This window comes from Mesocricetus auratus, unplaced genomic scaffold (assembly GCF_017639785.1).
Source record: "Mesocricetus auratus isolate SY011 unplaced genomic scaffold, BCM_Maur_2.0 Super-Scaffold_100011, whole genome shotgun sequence".
Taxonomy (NCBI): domain Eukaryota; kingdom Metazoa; phylum Chordata; class Mammalia; order Rodentia; family Cricetidae; genus Mesocricetus; species Mesocricetus auratus.
This window is the reverse complement of record NW_024429195.1, coordinates 82147548-82158671: the sequence shown is the minus strand read 5'-3', so window position 1 is coordinate 82158671 and position 11124 is coordinate 82147548. Positions and strand designations below refer to the sequence as shown.

Below are 11124 nucleotides of genomic sequence, written 5' to 3'. Positions count from 1 at the left end.
GTCTTTGTGAATGTAGTTATCTTCCTTGGCTCTAGGTTTTCCTTCTAGCATTTTCTGTAGAGCTGGATTCATGGATACGTATTGTTTAAATCTGGCTTTGTCATGGAATATTTTGTTTTCTCCATCTATGGTAATTGAGAGCTTTGCTGGATATAGTAGTCTGGGCTGGCATCCTTGTTCCCTTAGCATTTGTAGGACATCTGTCCAAGATCATCTGGCTTTCATCGTTTCCATTGAGAAGTCAGGTGTAATTCGGATAGGTCTGCCTTTTTATGTTACTTGGCCTTTTTCTTTAGCTGCTCTTAATATTTTCTCTTTACTCTGTAGGTTTGATGTTTTGATTATTATATGGCGAGGTGACTTCTTTTTCTGGTCGAGCCTATTTGGTGTTCTGTAAGATTCTTGTACTTTCATAGGCATATCTTTCTTTAGGTTAGGGAAGTTTTCTTCTATGATTTTGTTGAATATGTTTTCTGTACCTTTAAGTTGAATTTCTTCACCTTCTTCTATACCTATTATTCTCAGGTTTGGTTTCTTCACGGTGTCCCATATTTCCTGGATATTTTGTGTTAAGGATCTGTTGGTTTTGAGATTTTTTTTTGATTGACGACTCTATATCCTCTAATGAGTCTTCAACACCTGAGATTCTCTCTTCTATCTCTTGTATTCTATTGGTGATACTTGCATCTGTAGTTCCTGATCGTTTACCCAGCTTTTCTATTTCCAGCATCCCTTCATTCTGTGTTTTCTTTATCGTTTCTATTTCAGCTTTCAATCCTTCAACTGTTTGAGTTGTTTCCTTAATTTTTTTGGTTGTTCTTTCTTGGTGCTCTTTAGATTCTTTGAGAGATTTGTTTATTTCTTGAATTTTCCCCCATTTCATGGATTTTTTGTTTGTTTTTTCTTCTATTTCTTTAAGGGATTTCCTCGTTTCTTCTTTGAGGGTCTCCATCATCTTCATGAAATAATTTTTAAGGTCTGTCTCCTCTTCTTCGTCCATGTAGTGCTTTTCGGGTCTTGCTGGTGTTGGATCCCTGGATTCTGGTGGGGTCATGTTGGTGTTTCTATTGCTGAGTGATCTCTTATTCTGTCTTCTTCCCATCTCTTCTTTCAGTGGGTGCTGGTGGGGTCTTTCTGTCTCCACTGGTCTCCTTCCTTCCTGCAGCTGAAGCTGGGGATGCTGACACGGAGTTTGGGTCCTGGTAGGGCTGATGTCTTTCCTGAAGCTGGTCTCACTGGGGTTGGGGTCTTGGAATTGTTGACTTCTTTGCTGTGTGGGCAGGTCTCCTGAAGGTGTACCCGCTGGGGTTGGGGTCTTGGGCTGATGTCTTTCCTGAAGCTGGACTCGCTGGGGTTGAGGTCTTGGAGGGGCTGATGTCTTTCCTGTGTGGGCGGGTCTTCTGGATGCTAGGAGTGGCCCCGAAGATCAAGGGGGATGGGGAATGGGCGGGCGGTCCCCGCCAGAGACCCAATCTCACCTAAAGCTGGACTCGCTGTTGGTTTCATTTTTTAATTGCTTTCCATCTTATTATTATTATTATTATTATTATTATTACTATTATTATTTGGCTTTTCGAGACAGGGTTTCTCTGTGGCTTTGGGGGCTGTCCTGGAACTCGCTCTTGTAGACCAGGCTGGGATTAAAGGCTTTCGCCACCTTCACCTGGCTTCCATCTTATTTTTGGGGACTTGGTTCTCACAGAATCTGGAACTCTGATTGGTTAGGCTATGCCGCCAGTGAGATCCAGGGCTCTGTCTGCCTTTCTCTGCTTCGTCTAACCCTGAGATTACAGTTGTGTAGGAGCACACCCTGCACAATGCCAAGATCTGAATGCCTTCTCAATAAACATTCATTTTCATTACCCCATATGTACTGTGCTCACACTCTGCTGATGTCTAAGATTTCACATTGCTCAGAATCTAAATGTCCATAACTTTTAAAAAGTATCCAAACAAGTAGTTATTAATTGTTGGAGTTTGAGAATGTGGAAGAATCTCTGTGTTCTGGATTCTTATTTTTGACTCTGGGTGCTTTACTGCGTTTACATTGCTTACTGAGATGCCTTCATTTCACAGATCTGAAATTACCATTGGATTTATAGATGTTGGGCTTTCCATTTCCCAGCGTCTTTATTCAGTGCACTCTCTCAGGTAACAGCGGTTACTCAGCCACTCAGAGGACCCTTGAGTCCACCAGCCTGTTCACATATTTTTTTAATCCTAGTTCTTTCCCTCCTCACACCTCTCTGTCTGGCATTAATTTGTGGTTTCTCTCCACTATAATAGTTCATGCTTGCCGGGTGTTGGTGACCCATGCCTTTAATGCCAGACCTTGGGAGGCAGAGGCAGGCAGATCTCTGTGAGTTCAAGACCAGCCTGGTCTACAAGAGGGAGTTCCAGGACAGCCTCCAAAGCTACAGAGATACGCTGACTCAAAAAAACCAAACCAAAACAAAAAACCCAGTCCGTGCTGTGTGTACTTTGACCACTCCCCCCTCTTCTGTCTGAGAGCAGCTACCTAACAACAAAAGGCAAACGTAAGTCCGACTGACTGCCTTCACTGCTTAGCCTGCCATTCATTCAGCACTCATCCAGTTGTGACTGTTTGGGCTTTATCAAGCATTTATGTTTCTGACTGAAAAGTTTTTTACTGGTTGTTTGCCTTGGCATTAATTGACCTTACATTTTTGTTTTTACCCTCCTTTAAATATGTTCAGCCTTGGACCTTGATGACAGGAGTAATTGCCAGTAGAAGACATGACAAAGATAAAAAGCAAAGATTAATGTGCAGGCTAGACTGGTCATTTGTCAGAATAGATTAGATTACAATTTCAGGGTTTGATTTTTGTTTGGTTGCTTTAAAGTCTAGCAGGTATGTGTTTGCTATGTTCCTTTTCATTTTTGATTGTTGATCTGTCTAAAATTGGTATCTCTCTTGTTTCCAAGCACTGCTGTGGCTAATTATAGAAATGGTTGATTTTATAAATATTTCTCGTGTACAGTGATTTGCCAACTAAAACATGTTCACAATTAAGACATAGCTAGGAGAAATAACTACTTAAGAGGGTTGTTAAGAATTAGTACATTTTATTGTCCTTAATTTGTGCTGATGTGGCTATGGTAGGTGGAGGCAGCCTGGGAGGACTAGACAGAGTCCAGCAAGCCTTATGGTTGGGGTTTTGGGATAGAAAACAGTTTCATTTTGCACTTAGATGTTTAAAGGCAACCAAACCGGGGGGGGGGGGGCAGGGACCAAAGATGAGAAGGAATAAAAGGAAAAGGACTTTGCTGTTGTCGCCACAGATCATTATTTAACTTTTTTTTTCAAGATACGGTTTCTCTGTGTAGCTTTGTAGATCAGGCTGGCCTCAAACTCACAGAGATCCACCTGCCTCTGCCTCTTTAGTGCTGGACTAACAGTGTGTGCCACCAATGCCCTAACTCCATTAAAAGCCTATTAAAGTTAAGTGGAGAATGGTCCTTGTTTCCTGTTCTCTGAAAGTAGACACATCACACTAGGCCATCTTCTTCAAAGGTTTGGTAGCTTAGGTTTTTGTAAGTGCAAAACCACCTAGACATTTTATGAATGTTTAACCTTTAAAAGGACTGTAAGCCATCTAGGCTGCCTGATTTTCTAGAGCTAGTGCTCATCTAAGAACTGGCCCATTATATTTGAATTCACAGACAATTTTCTCCCCCTCTCCAAAAAAAGCCATATGGAACCTACAACTATGGAATTTTTTAAAAATACATCTATACCCAGGAATTGTGGTGTGCACCAGAGGCAGAGGTAGGCAGATTTCTATGAGTTCAGCCTGTTCTACATAGTGAATTCCCAGACAGCCAAGGCTATGTAGAGAGATCCTGTCTCATACAGGCAAACACACACACAAACAAAAAATATACATCTATAGACATACATAAAAAGGATTAAAACAGAGTTGTCCTTTAGTGGCAACACTACCCCTATTAAAAACCCACTAGAGGTAAACAAATAAACCCAGTGTCAGGAATGTTTTTCTTCTTTTGAAATTGGAGATTCCAAAGACCTCCCAAATATTACAGGTTACTGTCATTGTTCCTGGTTACCTTCCCGAACTTGAGTGATACCCTATTACAAGACATTATAGTTTTGAGTCACAGAACATGGAAAAAAATTATCTGGTACTGACCTAGGAACTTTGTCCCTACTGCCTAGATTTCATAAAAATGCCGAAGCTGCTTTCTGTGCTCCTGGAAAAGAAAAGTAAGCATCAAGTGTGAACTCTCCAGGTGCAGTCATGACTGGCCTGGCAAGACATGGTGCAGCAGTAGCTCAAACATCATGGGTTACAGCCACTTTCTGATTGGACTTAAGGCCATACCCGGCACCATTATTGGCTGAGGACATATGGCAGGAATGGACAGGACCTAGTACTATTACTTTGCTCAGTTGACATAATAAACTGCCTGATTGAGGAACTTCTGAAACTCCTCATCGGAGAAGCACCTGTTTGCAATAGATAACAACACAGATAACAACTGGCCAAGGTGCAGAGAATAAAATGCTACAGCATATTTATCTCTAAAAGGGAATTTATATATCACATCCTTCACTCCCAAAGCCCAGGGATCATTGTGGAAAGAGGGGGTGGAAAGAGACAAAGGGAATGGATGACCACAAGGAACCAGTGTCTTCTGAACATACAGGCAGCTTCACAAGTGAACTCACAGTGGTTATGACAACATACAGAAGCCCTGTTAAGGCCAAGCCAAACCACATCCCAGCATAGAAAGAGGAGGTGCTATTGAGAGTTGTTAGCTGCTGGGGGAGGAAGAGTCAGTTTTCTCTAAGAGAGTAGCCCCTGATAAGTCAACTGTGTTCCAGTGGAAGGCCACACATTCAAGAATATTCGGGCAGTGGGGTGGGGCTGGGGGCCACTTTGGTTGGTTTGTTTGTTTTGCTTTTAAGACAGGTTCTTACTGAGGCCTGGGCTTGAAGAACTAGACTGGCTGGTTAGCAAGTCTCAGGGATCCACCTGTCTTTACTTTCTCAGCCTTGGGATTACAAAGTATGCTATACTCAGTGGTTAAGAGCGTCTGTTGCTCCTACAGATGACCTAGGCTTGACTTCCATATTTACATGGTAGTCCACACCATTCCCTAATTCCAGTTCCAGGGCATCTAATGTCCTCTTCTAGCCTTCATGGACACCGGATATGCATCTGGTGCACATAGATACATAGAGGCAAAATATTCATAAACCCAAACAAATAAATCAAAAATGAAGGAAGAAAGAAAGAAAGAAAGCTCAAAGCTTGCTTTCCACAATTTCTGGTCTTTACACAGGTGTTGTGGAGCAAGCTCAGGTCCTCACACTTGCACAGCGAGTGCTTTGCTGACTGCATTATTTCTGCAGCAGTGGAGGTTTCAGTTTATGATTGAAAGGATAATTATATCAGTTTGTATAGTGTTGCCTAGAAAATAGAAATGCACAGTAGCTCTGGAAGGCCAGGGAAACTGCATTGTCTGTGCACCTTTAATGTGGTGCTGCTACAGAAGTACTTCCCAGGTGGTTTGCCCAAGTGTGCTAGGCTGACTGGCCAGCAGGACACAGGGATCCACTTGTCTGTCCTTCCTGAGCTAGGACTGAAAGTGTGCTGCACACCTGGAGTACACCCAGACCTGTACAACAGCTCTCTCTCTCCTCATCCTCTTGACTCTGGCTTTGAAGGATTCTAGACTTGGCCAAGATGGGGAAAATCAGACTGAGGAGACACAAATGTCAGTGTCCACTTGTGTTATAGAGTTGTTTGCTGGGACTGTGAAGGGCTTGACTGTCATTCATCATGTCAACTTTAAATGGATCCATTCTGTGTTAAGATACAGGAGTCCCCAGTGGAGGCAGGAAGGCCTGGAGTGACTTGAGGAGAACCATCTTTCAATGTTAGTTTTACTCCATATTTGGCTTGGATCAAAGCGACATGCCTGTGACCCGACTTAGCATCCCCTACCTTCTGAACACCATGCGCTTTTGTTTTTATTGCTCTTTGCTTGTTAGCTTCCTGCTCTAAAGCCAAGATGTTAGGCAGTTAAAATATTTTTCTTAATTGAAGCGCAGGGTTTGCCTTAAAGGTCACTCCTCTGTCTTCTTCCCATGCTGCAAATTTGTGACTTGTTTTTCCTGATAAAGGCTTTTTGAAACTTTTTTCCTGAGTATTTCCTTGTGCTTAGATTTCCATGTACGCATTTAGTTTAAAAGGTACTTCCAGTAGACAGGGCATTGTAGTCACTACCCTCTTATTAGTATTACCATGTTAGCGTTACTTTAGTCTTGTTTTCTAGGTTGACTTGTGAAATTTCTAGTAGTTCTTGGTTGGCAAATATTTAAGGCAGATGTTTATCATCTGGGCTGAGGCATAATATTGTTCAAGAAGCTTAATGTTTCAAGGGAGACTTAATAATTAATTTGCTTTGTCTTGTTTTTTAGGGGTGATGTTTCAGTTGGCTGTAGAAATAAGTAATTCATAAGTTGTATCTTGTGCATACACCTATATGCATGGGGTTCTTAGTTAGCATTTCCTTTCCTCAGTTCACTTGGAGTGTTTTATATGTGCTGGTATGTGTTATGGTGTTTTGTTCAGACTTTACATGTCCGGTGATGGTACGTGCAGTACTTGTATTCTAGGCATGCAAAGATGGAGCTTGAAAACATTGACCAAACTGAAGGCAACTCAGAGCAAAGGTCAAGTAGCATTCATTAACTGGGGTGGTGAATATGAATATGTCAGCTATTTTGTTGCTTTGCTTTTCTAAATGTTAACACATTGTGTATCTTTTTATCTCTGTTAACAATGGGTAGGTAGGGTGGCTTGGAAATCAGTGAGTGTGTTCAGTAGCTGATTGAGGAGTGTTCTGGAGGGTCTAACATGTCTTTCTTTTATAGGAAATTGAAAATGGCCCTTGAACTATGCTAGGTCTATAATGGGAAGTATCACAGTTTGATATTTCTGTTATGGGTGCCTTTTTACATCTGCTACCTGGACAGTTCTGCTTTTTATGTATTTCAACTTCAGTGAAGTGACCCAGCCCCTTAAGAACATGCCTATCAAGGGGCCTGAGCCCCATGGACCATTTCCCAAAAAAATTCTACCCACGTTTTACTAGAAGTCCAGGTCGAGTATTAGACTCACAGTTTAAAGCAAATAGAATAGGCAATTTGATGAATAATCACATTAAAGATCCAGATCAAGGCCTCTCAAAGTCCTCCTCCGAGCTGGGTAAGTAATCAGGCCTGTACTCTTTAAATCATGTGATGCTCAGGGTTAGAAATGCCCTACTGTCCCCATAAGTTACATGGTTCTTGTTGGCTCTGTGCAGGAGCTGACAGGGGAGTTGTTTAAAGACTGAACCCCAAGATGATAGGAGACTTTTTTTGTGAGGGGGTTGTTTTGTTTTTTGTTGGGGAAGTCTTATGTATATGTCAATAAAGCACTGCTGGCCAATAGGAATCTAGATAGGTGGGACTAGGAGTCCAGGAGGACTCTGGGAAGGAGAAACACAGGAGTCGAGATGTAACGCCATGGGGTAGGAAGCCTGGAACTATTCTCCGGTAAGAGAAATACTTAGATTAACAATTATGGGGTAATTACTTAAGTCAGAGCTAGCCAGTAAGAAACAAGCAAGGCCAACAGCTTCATAATTAATACAGCGTCTTGTGTGTTATTTGGGGACTACAACGTGGCAGAGCCCAGGTGACTGGCAGGTGATAAACCAAAGTGGCTAGCAAGGAAAAAGCTTCTCTTTAAAGTTTTTTCTTTTCCTTTTTTTTTTGAGACAGAGTTAGGAGCCTTTTATATAAAAGCTTATGCATACATTTTTGTGGGGCATGGGGTCATATAAAAACTTGATGAGATTGGGGAATACTGAAATCAATCCATTGGGATTTAATGTTTTTTTTTTTAAGATTTATTTAACTTATTATGGAGACAGTGTTCTGTCTGTATGTATGCCTGCAGGCCAGAAGAGGGCAGCAGATCTCATTACAGATGGTTGTGAACCACCATGTGGTTGCGGGGAATTGAAGTCAGGACCTATAGAAGAACAGCCAGTGTTCTTAACCTCTGAACCATTTCTCCAGCCCCATAATCTGTTTCTTTTATAGAACGTTTTTCTCTTGTCACAAATGATTTGTCTTGTGAATGTAATAAAATGTGTGTGTATTTTGCTAGTTCATTCATTTGTTTTTTTTTTTTTTGAGACAGGGTTTCTCTGTGTATCCTTTGCTGGCCTGGAACCATATTAAAGTGTTCTTAAAATAATGGTTTTGAGCATGTGTTCATGGTTAGGGCACACTTGGTTTACATTAAATTGCTAAGAATCAGAATTAGCTTCAGCTTAATATTTGAAACCTGAAACCACAGACAGCCAATTTGAAAAATATAGTGATATAATCTGATTATAATGGCAAAATCAAGGCATGGGGGGTCAACAAATCATAGTGGTTGTTGAGAACATCTTTCGAGACCTAAGACGTTGGCTGTAATTTCACTCTTTCAGGTATGATTTTCAATGAAGGTGATCAGAAATTGAGAGACCTAGGCTACCAGAAACATGCCTTTAATATGCTAATTAGTAACCATTTGGGATATCACAGAGATGTGGCAGATACCAGGAATGCAGAGTATGCTCCTTATTGGCTTCTGATGAGTTTCAGTGACAGTGTTGTTAATGCCAGTGTGTGCAGTCAAGGGCAGGGTTCAGATTTTGCATTATTTTTCATACCAGAGCAGTGAATTGGATCCCACTCCCACCACACTTGAAGCACTATGGTCTGAGAGTATAATGATGCAGTTTTAGAGCTTGCTTTGTGTCTTTGGACATTTCAAGTAAATAACCTGAACCTAAACTTCAAAAATATTATTATTGCATTTTTGGCAACAAGGAAATAAAACTAGTGAATTACTACCTCTTTCATAATTTTTTTTGTGCTTTATTCTTTCTTTCAAAGGTGTCTTCAGTTTGCCATGTAATACATAGGCCCTGGACAGAATAAGATGTAGCCCCTGGGTTCACAGAGCTCTGTTTGGGGCAACAAGTTATTGCAGTAGCATGATATGGGGTGATTGCGCAGTCTGGCTTTGCAGCAGTGGTCTCAATGCAGCAAGGAGGCCTTTCCCCCTAGAGACAGCACAGAGAGGCCTTGGAAGTGTGAGTGTGGCGTGCTGGAAGGACTGACCCTCATCCACTTTGGCTGTGGTGGGAAAGCTGCAAGGGGCTGTAACAAGGTGGGGCAGACATTGGAGGGCTGTGAGGCTGAAGGAAAGAGGTCAGGACCATGGAGTTTATTCTTTAATAACTTTTTTGTTGCTCAAAGCCATCAAGTAGCTACTGTGTCCACGAAAGCTCTTCTGTCATCTGAGAATATCAAAGTTTACTCAAATCTTTTTGACAACATTAGGCAAAAACTAAAAATTTCAAAGACAAAGTTTTATTATCGTGTTTCCATTTGAAACCTCATTGAGAAGCTGGACATCAACTTCAGAGTGCTACATATGCAATAACTTCATGAAAAACAACTCATTATATAACTTTTCTACCAAAAGACAGAAGCCACGTTTTAAAGATAAAATTATTAACATGATGTAAAGCAAAGAATAAACCATAGTGTTTTTGTAAATGATTAAAAACCACTGTAATGTCAGAAAGAAACTGAACAAGATGGCAGGAAATAACCCAAGGCATTTGAACATCTTAAAAAACCAGATTTTCTTGTTTTGGTTGTTAAAGGTGTAGAGGAAAGTCCTACCCGTCTGACCTGCCAACTGCTAGTATTGTTATCTGTTTCTATAACGAAGCCTTCTCTGCCTTGTTGCAGACTGTGCATAGTGTTGTAGATGACAACAGTGACTTTGGTAAATGATGCGTGCTGTGAATGGTCACAGGTCATCGAGGCTCTTATTCACCGTGTGATGCAGCCACAGCTGAGTTTACAGCCTGCTCACTGATTATGGAGTGATTTTGCTGAAATACTTTATCTGTGTAGTCTGTTTACACTGTTACCCAAATTTATCCCTGGGAAATTTCCCCTTGGCTTGCTATTAAAAATGTCCATTATGAATTAAGCTCAGATTCATAGGAAGTTATGAAGACTTCAGTTTGCCCTTCAACCAATTTCCCATGTTGAAGATTGTTGTTAGCACCAGTGCAGTCATGAGAAGCACACTGTATCACCCAGCAGTCCCTTTAGAGTTACACTCTGTCTTTGTGCCCCTAGTACGTTTCCCTGGCATCTGGTGACCTCTGATTTGGTCATTTCAAAAGTGTAATACAGATGGATAGGTAAGATGTGGCCTTTGAGGTTGGCACTTTTCACTTGGCACAGTGCCATGGACCATGCTTGTGGAGTAGCTACACTATTTGTTCCCCGAGTGGACTGCATTCATATAGCTCTTAGATGATATCTGATCCCAGTTTTCTTAGAATAACTATATATTTTGCATACCTTTCTTTAACTGTAGATTTTCACAAAGAAAAGCTTTCTATTGTTGATTCCCATGCAGCTCTCAGCCTCTTTCAAGATGAGTGGGAATCCATTTTATAGATGGAGCTAGAAGAATAAGTGACCTTTGCTCAGGTTGGTTTAAGTAGTAGTTGAGGTTCTTCTACTTAGTCTGCTTGACCTCCAGCCATCACCTTTTAGCATAGCACTGCAGACCCAGTGATGGGTGAAATGGAGACATTTTCCATGCACTCAGCGACTCTTTAGACCCTCTGTAGCTTCAGCAGAGCTGTATACCAGTATATTTATGGACTGGTAAATGAACACAACACCCATGAGACCATAATACCCACACCTGGGTAAATATAGAAACTTTATGTGAGAAATTCTGGAAAGGCTCATAGATATCAAAACTTACTGCACGCTCCCCCCTTTTTGGTTTGTTTTTTGAGACAGGTCTCTCTATGTAGTTCTGGCTGTCCTAGAACTCCTATGTAGAATCAGGCTGGCCTTGAACTCACAGAAATCTGACTGCCTGTGCCATCCAAGTGTTGGGGTTAAAGGTGAGCAACACCACATCTGACTTTTTTTTTTAGACAAGAGCCTCTCTTTGTAGTCTAGGCTGGCCTCAGATTTACTGTCAA

At 41.3% G+C, this 11124-nt stretch overlaps 1 pseudogene; it reads left to right on the top strand.

The window, feature by feature from the left end:
* Positions 1-4917: 4917 nt before the first annotated feature.
* On the top strand, positions 4918-9942 carry LOC121143330 (annotated as a pseudogene).
* The last annotated feature ends 1182 nt before the right edge of the window (positions 9943-11124 follow it).